This window comes from Alligator sinensis, unplaced genomic scaffold (genome assembly GCF_000455745.1).
Source record: "Alligator sinensis unplaced genomic scaffold, ASM45574v1 scaffold322_1, whole genome shotgun sequence".
NCBI lineage: Eukaryota > Metazoa > Chordata > Crocodylia > Alligatoridae > Alligator > Alligator sinensis.
In genome coordinates this window covers 1912516-1926592 of record NW_005842154.1, presented here as the reverse complement: position 1 = coordinate 1926592, position 14077 = coordinate 1912516, and the positions used below count along the sequence as shown (strand labels likewise).

The 14077-nt window shown below is 45.6% G+C and overlaps 1 long non-coding RNA gene across 1 annotated transcript in view; it reads right to left on the bottom strand.

Annotated features, from left to right (window-relative positions):
* Nucleotides 1-14077, bottom strand: part of LOC102372818 — a 237494-nt gene that overhangs the window by 176464 nt on the left and 46953 nt on the right. The window contains exon 2 of the long non-coding RNA XR_324079.2: nt 9714-9781. This is a non-coding gene — a long non-coding RNA (uncharacterized LOC102372818). The remainder of the gene's footprint in view (nt 1-9713; nt 9782-14077) is intronic.

The following is a 14077-nucleotide window of genomic DNA, read 5'->3' as shown; positions in this document are numbered from 1 at the left end:
TCCCTGGCTAGCAGCAGCAAGGAGAGGGAGGGAGGGGGAACCCCTCCCTAATCACAGCATCCTGCTGGGGTCTGGCCACACCCCAGCTCAGCACTTTCAAAAGGAAGGGAGGGCTGCTTTAGTGCCTCACGGCTTCTTTGCTGAGACACTGCAGGCATGTGCCTGCATTTCTTCAGTCCAGAGGGGATGTCTGTGGCTAGGGACAGACATTACATACAAACCAGTTTAAGTGATCAGAAACTGGTTTAAACCTGTAACAGAACATATGTTCAGTGCACATAAACCAGTTTGAAATGGCTGAAACTGGTTTGAGATAAACCTGGTTGAATGTAATATCAGACTTAACTGCTTTGGGTCAAACCAGATTATGCAATGTCTGTCCCAAACCCCTTCCTGGTTTAACTTAAACCGGAGTGCCCCAGCATTCCAGATACTTTGCAGGGGCTCTCTACTCCAGAGAGCTGGGCTGACCTCCTCCCCCCTGCTCCCTGGCTGGAGCTCTGGCAGACAGCAGGCACAGCAGTGTCTGCCTGGCTTTCTCCCTGCACCATTCCCCCCATCCCCCAAACCACTCATTGCTCAAACAGGGATCCCTCCCTCCTCTCTCCCACAGCACAAACTAAAGCCAGCATGTGGTATGCTAACTAACGCTGAGAGGTATCCCTATAAGGCAGACAGGACAAAGACAAACAGGACAATGTCCGCTTAGGGCTTTTTGGAGCTAATCAACAGCTCAGCTGCTAATGTCCCTCCCTTCCTTCCTTGGAAAAAGTTGTTGAAGAAGAGCTTGAACTAATGAGAGAGGCTTGTGTTTTCCTGATGGGGTGATAAATGCTGTGTAACTACCTGCTGGTAACTAAATGCTGTGTAAATCCCTGGCTAGCAGCAGCAAGGAGAGGGAGGGAGGGGGAACCCCTCCCTAATCACAGCATCCTGCTGGGGTCTGGCCACACCCCAGCTCAGCACTTTCAAAAGGAAGGGAGGGCTGCTTTAGTGCCTCACGGCTTCTAGCCTGAGCCACTGCAGGCATGTGCCTGCATTTCTTCAGTCCAGAGGGGATGTCTGTGGCTAGGGACAGACATTACATACAAACCAGTTTAAGTGATCAGAAACTGGTTTAAACCTGTAACAGAACATATGTTCAGTGCACATAAACCAGTTTCAAAATGGCTGAAAGTGGTTTGAGATAAACCTGGTTGTATGCAATATCAGACTTAACTGATTTGGCTCAAACCAGTTTATGCAATGCCTGTCCCACACCCCTTCCTGATTTAAGATAAACCAGAGATCCCCAGCATCCCAGCATGCAATCTGGGCTGGGTGGGGCTCTCTGCTCTCTAGCTGGAGCAGGGACTGGCCTTATCAGAGACACTAGGTGGCACGGCTCCATTAAGGCAAAGTGAACAGGAAGGGGGTTAATTCTTCCCTCCTTTCCCTCTTCCCCCACTGTAGCCAGGATCAGCCTGTCTGCCCAGAAGCAGAGCAGAGGGAGCTGCAGTTGTGGCCCCTGAAGTTGGCAGACCCTGGCTCCAGGGAAGGGAGGAGGGAAGAATTAATCCTTATCCCTATCCCCTTCACCTTAACAGGGCTATGCTGGGTAGACTGTCTTGCAGGGTTGGGAGGGGGTTCTGTTCCATGCTGGGGGGGGACTCTTCCCCCTCCTCCTCCTCCCAGGGTGGGGAGGGGGACTCCGTGAGGTGCTGGATAGGGACTCTTCCTCCTCCTCCCCTCCCCCTGCCACCACGGGGCTGGGAGGAGGGGGCTCCATGTGATGCTGCCCAGCCCTGGGGGGACAGGGCAGGGCAGGGGGAGGCTCTGTTCCATGCTGGGGGAAACTCTTCCCCCTCCTCCTCCTCCCCCAAGACTGGCAGCCCCAAGTGTGGAGTTCAGTTGAACAGGGTGGACGTGGGGGGTGTAGAGGACTCCCTCCATGACTGCACACACTCCCTCCATGGCTGCAGCCTTGAGCATGGAGCTCAGCTGGGCAGGATGGAGGAGGGGGGCCCCCATGGCTGCAAACACTCCCCCATGGCTGCAGCTCCCCTGCCTGGCAGCAGCAGCAGCAAGTGGGGAGGTCAGGGCACTTGGGCCCAGTGCAGGTGTGGCTCCAGCCAGCGCTGTGCTAGGTCCAGCCAGCGCTGGGCTAGGGGAAAGAGGGGAGCCTGCCTTATCCCCCACCAGGGCTCTGAGACTGAGCTTGCAGCTCCAGCGCTGGAGCCAGGTGCTTTCTCCACTCCTTGCTGTGCAATCTTGCACTCACACTCTGCTGGGACTGTAGGGAGTCTCACCCCTGCTTCCCTGCAGAGTCCAGCATGGGGCTTCTCCATCAGAGAGTGAGCTTCAGGGATAGAAGCAACCGGGCAGGCTGTGTGGGGCTGCACTCCTCACACCCAGCGCAGCGCTGGTTGCCTGTATCCCTGGAGGAGCCTCTATCCCTAGTGAAGAACTGAAGGTGTGGTGCAGAGCCCTAAGGATAGAGGCAGCCAGCACTGCGCTGGGGGCAAGAAGTACAACCCCCTGCATCCTGCCCAGCCACTTCTATCCCCACAGCTCCACGCTGTGCCCGCAGCTCGCTCTCTGATGGAGAAGCCCCACGCTGGACTCTGCAGGGAAACGGGTGGGACTCCCTCCAGTCCCAGCAGAGTGTGAGTGTGGGACTGCATAGCAAGGAGTGGGGTAAGCACCTGGCTCCAGCACTGGAGCTGCAAGCTCAGGCTCAGAGCCCGGGTGGGAGATAAGGCAGGATCCGCTCTCTCCCCCAACACAGCGCTGGCTGCAGCCATGCCTGCGCTGGGCACGAGTGCCTTGACCTCTCCGTCTGCTGCTGCTGCCAGGCAGCGGGGGCTACAGCAATGGGGGATCCCCTAGACCCCCCCTCCTCCACCCTGCCCAGCTGAGCTCTGTGCTCAAGGCTACAGCCATGGAGGGAATGCATGCAGCCATGGGGGAGGAGTCCTCTACACCGCCGGTTCAGCCTAGCCAGGTTAAACTAACCTACAAAGATTGAATCAATTCAGGCTCAGGCTTTTTGACTGTCTGCCCCTAGCCAGCGTGGGGAGTGAGGGCGCTTCAAACAGAGTGGCTTCAAGAGCCACTCTAATTAAAGTGCCCACGGCATCTCATGCATCAGTGCCCCTGCACTTCAAAATGATGGCAAGTGTGCTTTAACTAAATCCCATTGAACGAACTTTCTTTAAAGTGCCCCCACCACCATTTTGAAGCGGGGGGACACTGATACACAAGATACAGAGGCTGACTGGAGCACACTTATTAGCACACTCCAGCCAGCAGGTGAGAGCAGCCTCCACACGTGTGTACAGACATCCCCTAAGACTAGAAGGCAGTAATGCCAAGGACGAAGGCCCAAGGACCCTCTGTAATCCATGCATAAAAGTAGGCCTCAGACTCACTTATATTTAGCCTAATGGCAAGATCGTGAACCTTGGTCATAATTGTTTTTTTATAGAAACTGAACAGCTGAACTAATAACTGCAGAGGGGAATGCCGGCTGGGCAGGAGTATTTTTTAGGAAATATGTACAAATACTGGTCTAGAGGAAAGATGACCAGTATTGTTATAGTAACCAAATTAATATGTTAATAACCTAAAGGCAGGAGTTGAAATAACCCACAAAAAGTAGTAACACTAAAACAAGTGGAATACAGCAGGCTAAATAAGAAAAGGAGAACCTCCCAAATATACGATTAAGTTAGTGCCTAGCATAACATCCTAGGGTAATACTTCCCAGCACAAAACTGTGGAGGTGGGGAGGGGGGAAACCCTATTGGAATGAAAACTATCCAGTATCTCACCATGTTCCCCCAAAAGGACTATGTGAGGAACAGGAAAGCTGTTTACTTAGTATTGCTTTCCTCTCTCTCTCTGATCATAATTGCTTCACTTTGTTCAGGCATGTAAATAAAGCAGTCTCTCAAGCATGACCTGACCGTCTTTGACCAAATAATAGTATTTAGTCAGCAAGACCTGAACCCCAACCAGTACAAACTTATATAAAATAATTCTGAGTAATATGTATTGCCCAAATTATAGAAAAGGCTGCAGTTTACCCTGGCTACTAAGGAAAGCCATGGCATGGCCTATAGGTTTGCAAAAGACACTGTTCACACTGGGCCTGTTGGCAAGGGGTAAAATGTAACTTAGAGCTATTGAATGAACAGTGCCATGCCCAAGCTCAGGCTCAGGTGCCTAAATATGAAAGTGTTACTTGGAGTTTCTGCAGCTGACTTATATAGATCACACTACTCTTCCTCACAGGCTCTAGGGGCTGCTGGAAAACCAGCTCTTGAGGAAGTTAAAAGGCCAACTATTTTGTGTAACTGAGAAGCAAAGTTTGCCAGATCTTTTAAACTGGCACTGAAATCAATTTGGGGCCTTTGCTATAACAGCATGTTCTCAGACTGCCAAAGCAATCAATTGAAATTGGAAAGTGGAGCCATTCAGGCAGGTTTGAGAGTTTGCCAGTGATTGTAGGTTATGTCATAACAAGCATTTGGAAACTGCACTACCAAGTTCAGTTCTACCACATTTTGTTAATGGGGAGTGTTGTTGCAGAGCATCTTTCTAGTTGAGCCCAGCAGAAAGCTCACACTTACCTACCAAACAGGCTTTGTGGTCGCAAGGCACTGCTACAATTATCCTGCAGCTCACTCCCACTAGTGTAAGTTCATTTGCAGTCCCATCCCCCCCCCAACTGTACATTCTTATTTAAAAACTACTAGAAACTCAGTGCAGGATCCCAGTATAGGCTGGCATTATAACTGCCATGCTTTTATTTGTTATCTTGTTTCTGTGGCCTGTTGTAAACCCTAGGCCTGAGCTTGCAGAAATACCAGGGGTTTTATATGGCAGTGGTCCAAGCAGAGTTGTGGAGATGCCTGACAGACTATCTAAACATGCAGAACAACACAGAAACTGTTATATTTTGTTGAACAAATTAAGTGCAGTGGATTTCAGCACCTATTATCCAGTACAACACTGCTGATTCTGACAGCAGTAAAGCAATGGAAATGCATATTTTACTGGCAGTTAAAACATATCCATCTGAAATCATCCTCCCTACCATCCTCACCTGATAGGCAGTTCTAGTTTGTAAGGGCCTGATTTTCCTAATTTATGCCACCGTGGTTCAGTCCAATGCAGTCACGGTATCACTGTTCACTGCCTGACTGGAATCCAGATGAAGCAGGAGACACTGAGTTAAGGTTTCCTGAGCTGTCTGCAGCTATACTGTTGTGCCAAGAAGCTCATGCACAACTTTCAAATCCTGACACTACCCAGCTCTGAGTAAAGGACAAACTAAAATATTTATAGTCTGAAGAGCCCTTTGTTTTACATAGAGTAAACTTCCCCTTTTCTGTTTAATAATTTTTTAATCAATTTTTGTATTATAAAAGGAAGGTAAAATATAGTAAGTAATGCCATTGTCATCCAAGAAAATATGGTCAACAAAATGCAATGCAACATGAAAGAGGTAAATAACTCTGCATCAAAGTACAGGGGATAAAATCCATCAGTTATAAGAAGAGACATGTCTTCATGCTCAATCAACAACTGAATTTCAAACATAATAGCTAAACAGTGTGATCTAGTGGACTAGAAAGACAATTCAGGATGGAACTGAAACTCCAGAATATTAATCCAAACTTTACTGCTGATCCTCATTTTAGCCTTTGGCAAATCCCTTAACCCAGTGTCCAAGTTTTCTTATGCTTGAAACTTGGAAAGTGTTACATACCATCTCACTGGATGTGATGAGAATTAATATTTTTTAAGACTCTTGAAAATTAAAAGCACTGGAAAATTAGCATTTACAGAAACCGTGTTGGGAAAGACGATTATTAGAATAGATGTCTTTATCCGGCAAGATTGTTTGGGTCAGGAAAATCCATTGTGCCATTGAAAACCCAATGAAAATAATAATTATGTTGCACTTCCTATGAGAAGGACAAGTAATTTTCCATGATTTGCATTTAAAATCTGGAAGTATCAAAGATTTTATTAGTGCTGTATTACAGTAGGACTTCAATAATTCACATTAATGACTAGAAGACCTATTGTGTATTAGCTGGCAAATTAATGAGTAAGCAAACAAAACAATTACAAGAAAACATCAAGGTTACTGCATCACAAAATGCACTTGTTAATTTATGTGGATACATTGTCTAGTTTTAATGAATTAGTTATAATCGTCCAGTATCTTTATTAGCATGTTTTGCAAGAGTAAAAATGTCTCAAACCAAACCAAACTACACCACTGTCCTTTTGTGGACTTCCACAAAAATCTTGGTGGAGTGACTGGGAAAACCATTGGCATTTTAGTCTGTCTTTAAGAACCCTTTGGACATCTGCTTAGCATTTCTTCAAAGTTGTTATGATGGTGTTAACAGACTGGCATAATATACTGCTTGTTTTCAAAATACAGAAATAATAGGAGATCCAAGTGGAACCATTTTTCTATGGAAACACTGGAAATCCGTTCTTTAAATTTTTTCTTAATACCTGTTTTTAAGACAAATGAAGTGATTATTTTAAGGTAAAATTTTAAAGCACTTCTTACGCTGCCAACATAGAGCTACTGCCTGAAATGCAAAGCCTCTCTATTTTTTGCCTCCTGTATGTTAATGCATACATTTCTAAGACCCAATTGTCTCCCAAATCAAGTCTCATTCAACCCAGTTCAGTTAGAGCAAACCCAAGCCCTGGAGCAAGGTTTCAGGTTTCCATGATAAACATCCTTTATTCTAGTATCATGGACAACATGGTGGAGCTAACCAGTGGCAAATGGGGGATGGAGACTGAATAGCACTGCACCTTCGTAAATCATTCACATCACTTCTGAATGTTTCCGTGTAAACACAAAACTTTGGAGCCAGCTTTACAAAGGATTCACAATATCACATTGCTGACCTTTTATTATGGATTCCAACCGTATTATGGATTACCGTATTGTAACAGCTATCTAACATCTGGCTCTGGGGGCGCACACAGATAGCTACTGCCTACTAGAGATCTTCTGAGTCTTCTCAAAGCACATGTGCCTGATCAGTATTCCAGTACCTCCACCCCACGGTCATCATAGGGCAGAGACACTTGACATTTAGTGCAAAGAGAAATACTACTGCAAAATAGCCATTTCATCCTTTTTTCCCCTACAGATTTATTACTACTCACTTTGTTTCCTCCAGCTAAAGAAACTCTTACAGCACAACCCATTAATGAACCACAAATATTTTGCTCCCAACATCCTTATAATTAGGATGGAGGAAAATCTATTTGTACATATTCATCTTCCATCAGAGAGCATCACAGACAAGTGTCAACCTCTTCATGAAGCTCACATACCAACATCTCTATGAGAGCTAACTATAAAAATTCATTTCATAGTGATCCCTCAACTCACACTATGTATCATTTTATTAAGAAACTCTATAAATGTCAGCAGTGCAATTCATTTTTATTAATTTTCTAAAATGAAATTAGCAGCACCCGCAGCAGCAAACGAAGAATGGGGAATGTTCCAGTTCAGTGCTGGATCAATATCATTAATTCTTTAATACCAAAAGGCCTGTTTATATGAACTCAGCATTTAACTGCACCAATTAATTTCAATATTAAAAAAAAAAATTCAAAATGAACTCAACAACTAATTTAAGAAGGTCCTTGAACAGCCATCACAGCTTTCCTTCTCATGGGACATTATGCTTTCAAGTGTAAACACACAGGAGCAGGATATTGTAATATTAATAGGAAAATTGCTGTTTTCATGCATTGCCTTTAGCAAACTAAACAAACCCATAAAGTCTTAAAACACTTCTACAAAATGTATTTATAATCTGATGCCTTTAATAGTACTGCATATATCCCCTGACTCTGCTTAATATGCCTTCTGATCACTCAATAGTTTGAGTTGGCAAAGGTTCAATGAGAAGTTCTTATATATTAGTTCTATAACTCAGGCTCCCAGGTCAGAAAATAATGTTCTCCAACTGCATCACATTGCCTAGTGGCCTTCAGTGGGTCACAAAAGACAAATAATTTACACAGTCTCCAACATAAAACAGCAGGCCCTGTACACTGTAGATCCAAATCCCTGTACCAACAATGAGAGGCAGACCATATATACTTGAGTCTGGTTGAACTTCCAGCACTGTTCAGGATAATAACAACATATAAAATCCTCTCACCTCTCAGTTACTTCTCAGCCCTAACACATACTACATTTTGATTTACAAAGAGCCTGTTTAATAATATAATTCACGAGAATCTTGAGGCTCCTCTTGTTCTCCAGAAGATGAGGACGAACATCTTAAAAGTTAACACAAGCTGTTTTCTAATTTTCCAAAGAAAGCCATCCAACTGCTGTTGGACCCTCCTTCTTTACCTAAATCTTCCCTTCAGGGATGACCTATTAAACATTCAGCAAATTAATATGTACTATTTGTTATGGTCAATAACAGTTCTCATGTCTTACTATAACTTCTGCCTGTGCTAATTACAAAGGAATGCAATGGCAAACCCAGCAACAAACTACTCCAGGCTCTTCTTGCATTGGTTCTTCAGGGCCCCATTGTGTGTTTCCTGGGGACATCCCCAATGGGAAACATAAGGGAAACTCTCTGCCTTCAAAATGCCATCTTGAATATCCTACACATTGACTTTTTCACTACACAGCAGCCAGCACACAGGAATCCTGGAAGTAGGAGGGCCCCACTTCCAGCTAATCTGACCTCACCTCACAAAAGCCACAAGAAGTCTTCTTTGAATTACCGAGGATCAAGTCATGGCTGAACTGCAACATGAACTAATCAATTTTTCCCTGGCCTCCTATTTGTGATCCAAGTATGAAAATGAACTAGGTTTTTCATCTGCTGCACTGTGAGGAAAGCACAGAACTTAAGCACACATGCAGGCCCTGCTGCTGAGCTAACCCTCCACTGGCTACAAGAAACTCTGGCCACCATCACTGGGAAAGAGGTTGTCACGTAAACAAATGGAAAAATGTGCATCGGGAAACACTTCAGAAATGTACACCCTCACCACAAAAAAGTTCAGTTTTCAGTGGCCAGTAGCACAACTTCATGCCTCTTAACATAAGAAAAATGTCAGAATTCCACAACAGGAAAACATCTGCGGCCTCAACATACTGGCTCCCATGGGGCTAAAGAAGTTAAACATTCATGACAGTTAAAAGAATACATGACATTTACTGCATAATAAACAGCAAACATGACTACTAATTTGGCTTTTTGGGACCACCTCACTGCCAGACACTTAACCCCAACAAGAAATGCCAAAACACAAACAATTGCAAAAACTGCATTTTAAATAGGCAAAACACAAGGGATTTTTTCATTTCTGGCTAGCAGGTTAGTGACAGTAGGGAGCATTGTCAAGATAAATAGCCTTCATTCAACCAAGTCTTTTAAATCCATTCATCTGAAAGCATACAATTAAATGTTAAACTATCAGGTTAAAAGTTTTACCTGTCAAGATTGCAGGTGTTCTATTTTTAATCAATCTGATTTCTTTCAATAAAATGCTCATTAAGTCAATTAATAAGACTTTGGTGTCACAAGTGATCAAGCAAGACTTGAAGTTTTCACTTTGTGGTCAATGAATTGATTAGCAAGTCAAGTAATCAGTGAAAATAAATCAATGTACATTTTCACAAGCTGCAATACTAGCAATGTTACCTTGTTTTAGGGGAAGTCGTTAGCCATTCCTCATGCTTTTCAAAAGTTATTAAATAAGCTGCAATTTCCTGAAAAATAAAACATAGAAGAAAGAATTAATTGGCATGGAACTTTTAGAAACTCAGAAGTTTTATAGAGCCAAGCTCCTCTACACCCAGTCTACTCTCAATAAAGGGACTGCCCAGCAGAGGTCTCTCTCTCCTGCCTCACCTGCTCCATTTGATAGTACATCAATTTTAAAAGTCAACACTGGGGGGGTCTCTCCAGAGTTAGACCCATCTCTCAGGTCTTTAATCCAGGCAGAAGAAACTATACTTTGCCAGGTTGAACTTCCAAGCCCCAAAGCCAAATTATATAAAGCTTAAAAGGAAAAAGCACCAGCATTGTTATTAACCTTTTCTACTACCCTAGAAGCTACTCTGACAACTTCATCTCCAGAGCAGCATCTGAGAGCTCAGTGCTACGTCAGCGATCTAAGAGGAAGCTGGTAGAGGAGGTGCAGGCACCTGAAGGTGAATTAAATATTTATAAACACAACAACATCACTGCAGATAGAATTACTGATTTATTAATAATTTCTATAAAAAGCCAGTGGGTGACATCAATATAAGTCATCGCTCCTGCTTGCAGGCATGATATGGCCCATTACTTCCAGATCAGAAGTGATTTGCTCACAGGAAAATCAGTAGAGAGAGTTTGTAAGTTAAATTAAGATGGTATTGGTAGATGGGTTTCATGAACTTGGCATCACTGCCAAATACTAAATCAATTTCCTTTAGCCTGGAAAAAAAAAACATGATTGAATAGAACATGTGGAACTGTCTTCAGTTAGAACCCTCACAACCCTGGGCACAACACAAGACACTTGTGCAATCCATGGGGAGCAGACAGTAGAGACACCCTGGAGTAGGTCCATATAGCACTGTGCCAAGATGCCTCCCCACCTTCAGCTGGCATCTTCACACACATGCATACCTTTCCTGATTATCCACGGTGTAACAGGGTCCTTCCCCTGGGGTGGCTGTAATGCCCCTAGAGTACCCTTGTCCTCTCTGGTTCCTTAGGGTAATTGCCCCTTCAGCTCGCCTGCCACACCTTGATGTTATTATGACTTCAGAAAAGGAGGCTGCCCCAGGCTCCCCAAGCAAGACAAAGCAAGGTCATGAGCGCCAATGCCACTGTTCATCACCTTAAGGGCTAATCATAGCCTCCAAATCTCCCCTACAGCCATGCCTATGCCTCACAAATGTTACCACCCATCACTTAAGTGGGCAAAACCTCCAGGTCACCCCAGCCTGCACTCCCTTGTTGGGGCCTTGGCCTTCCTGGCCTCCATCCCCCTGCTCTGGCTAGTCCCTTTAGCTTAGACCCACTACACCAGGCCTGGCTTCTTGGGCACAAGCTCCATCTTGCCCTCTCTGGGCTCCCTAGCCATGCACCTGCCCCTCTCTGGGCTCACTCCAGCTCTAATTCCATGCTTCTTTGCACTCCTCTTGCCCATACTAGTTCCAAACCCAAGCCACCTGTCCAATTCAAACAAAAGGTATAAGCACTCAGACCCAAAAGAAACTTCAAGCCAACTGACTGTCTTCCAAGCTTCCCCCTACCTTGGGCTGTCCATTGCAGTAAGCATTCAGTGTCTTACTAGCACTGCCAGGCTTTTCAGGAGTCAGCAGAGCCTCCCACTGCAGCTTTCCAGGGCAGGAACTCTTCACTCAGTGGCTAGCAGGATCAAACTGGCCACATGCTCCAAGGCACAGGCTTTAAAGCTAGGGACAGACATTCAAGAAACCTGAGCCTGAATTGATTCAATCTTTGCAGGTTAGTCTAACCTGGCTAGGCTAAATCAGCTTTGTAACCACACAAACAGCCTAGAAATGCAGGCACATGCCTGCAGTGGCTCAGGCTAGAAGCCAGGAGGCGCTACAGCAGCCCTCCCTTACCTAGTGCTGAGCTGAGGGGGGCATGGCCAGGCCCTGGCAGGACAATGTACCTCAGGAGGGCCCGCCCTCCTTGATAACAGAGCAATTATCAACATTTCATCAGCAGTGGCGGCCCCTCAAATTCAAGGATGACGTCCATCAGACTTGATGGGTCCTCAAGTGACTGAAAAGCCCAATTCTGGATGCACGCTTTCTTTGGCAGTGGGGGCATGTTGTTGCGTGGGGGAGTGGGATTCACAGCTTCGGGTTGGTCTCTTTCTCCTTCCTCCATTGTCACCATTTTGCCTCAGTATCAAGTCATTGGGCCTCAAAGTGGCGCATGCCTTGGTGGACTAGGTGGCACCATGCCAAATGGCTAGCATTTAACACCCTATAAGAAAACACAGCCTCACTCACTACAAGCTTTTTCCAAAGGAAAATGCATACCAGCCTCTGGCTTCTTTACTATTCATTCCATCCAGGAAGAGCACACACCAACTGCATATGCTTCCTCAGCCTGATAAAGGGCTTTTAAACCCAAAAGCTGACTAAATTTTTTTTTCCACCTATCTAGTTGGTCTAATAAAAGATATCAGATTTACCCAAAGACCCTTGTCTGCCTTTTCCAAAGGAAGGAATGCAGGGACATTATCATCTGAGCTGTTGATTACCTCCAAAAAGCCCTAAGCAGTCACTGTCCTATCTGCCTTACAAAGCATAAGCTAGCATACCACTTGCTGGCTGCAGTCCATGCTGTGGGAGAGAGGAGGAAGGGATCTTTGCTTAAGCAGTGACTGGTGAGAGGGGAGGGACAGGGGCACAGGAAAGCCAGCAGACCCTGCTGTGCCTGCAAGACTCTGCCGGAGCTCCAGCCAGGGAGCAGAGGGAAGGGGCCAACTCTGCTGTGGAGCAGAGCCCCGCCCAGAGAGCATGCCGGGATGCTGGAGGTGTCTGATTTAGCTTAAACCAGCAAAGGGCCTGGGACAGAGGACAGACATTGCATAAACCAGTTTGACCCAAATCAGTTAAGTCTGATACTACATTGAACCTAGTTTATCTCAAACTAGTTTCAGCCATTTTCAAACAGGTTTATGTGCACTGAATATTCAGTGCACATAACCAGTTTCTGATCACTTAAACCGATTTACGTGTAATGTCTGTCCCTAAACTAAGAGGGTACTAAGCCTTACCCCATCTTGTCATGTGATGACCTCTGTGTCTGATGACATGCCTGCTCTCCCTGCTAGAACTGAGGTCATCTGTTTGCAGCCCCTTGTTTCTGGGCTGACTCCCTGACTGTCCTTGCTGCATTCTACTGCTCTGCCTCCCTCCCCTGGGTGAATTACCTTCCCCTAGTTAGCCTCTCCCTGTGCCTTGCACCCTGGTCTGTCTGCTGGCAGCCATTTCATTAGCAGCTATCTTGTTTCCTAGCTGCTAGTCCTCCCTGATTCAGCTCAACCTGGTACTCCTTCATTTTAAACTAACAGGAGCCTTCTGGCTTCCTGTTACACATCGGAATACAGGAAAAGCCAGACTGAATCATTCCACAAGCCTCTGCCCCCTACAGTGTCTTGGCTTGGAGAGAGAGGCCTGCATCAGCTGCTTCGGAGGAAGGTAAAGCCACCCCTAGTTAACAGTTATGGGATAGCCTGCCCATACAAGATATGCCTGCACAGCCTTGCTGATTCAGTTCTGGAAAGAGATTTTTCTACAATTCTGGATGATCTCATGCATTTTAAAATCTCACTTAATCTGAAGACGTTTAACCCCGAGAAATATGAAGTGCTCCACCTGGGAAGAAATAATCCGCAACACATTTACAGGCGTGGCGGTGCTACACTTGCTAGCACCATAACCAAAAGAGACCTGGGGGTCGTGATACCCCATAGATTGAACATAAGCCACCAATGCGATGTCATAGCCAGCAAAGCAAATAAGACACTGGCATGTATCTATCAATGCATCTCAAGCAGGACTAAGGATACTCCTACTCTACTCAGCTTTGGTAAGGCCGCAGCTAGAGTACTGCATCTAGTTCTGGGCGCCGCACTTCAGGAAGGATGTGGAGAAGCTTGAGAGTCCAAAGGAGGGCTACGCATATAATTAGAGGTCTGGAGAGCAGGCCATATGTGGAGAAGTTGAGAGACATGGGACTGTTCAGCCTGGAGAAGAGAAGACATAGAAGGTACTTGGTGGCAGCCTATAAGTACATAAGGGGTGCACATCAGGGCCTGGGGGAGCAACTTTTTCACCAAGGCACCCCAAGGGAAGACAAGGAATAACGGTCACAAATTGCTAAAGGATCCCTTTAGATTGGACATAAGGAAAAATTTCTTTATGGTCTGAGTGTCCAGGGTCTGGAACAGACTTCCCTTAGAGGTGGTACAAGCACCTACTCGAAATCTTCAAAAAACCATCTGACGCTTACCTTCCTGGGATCAT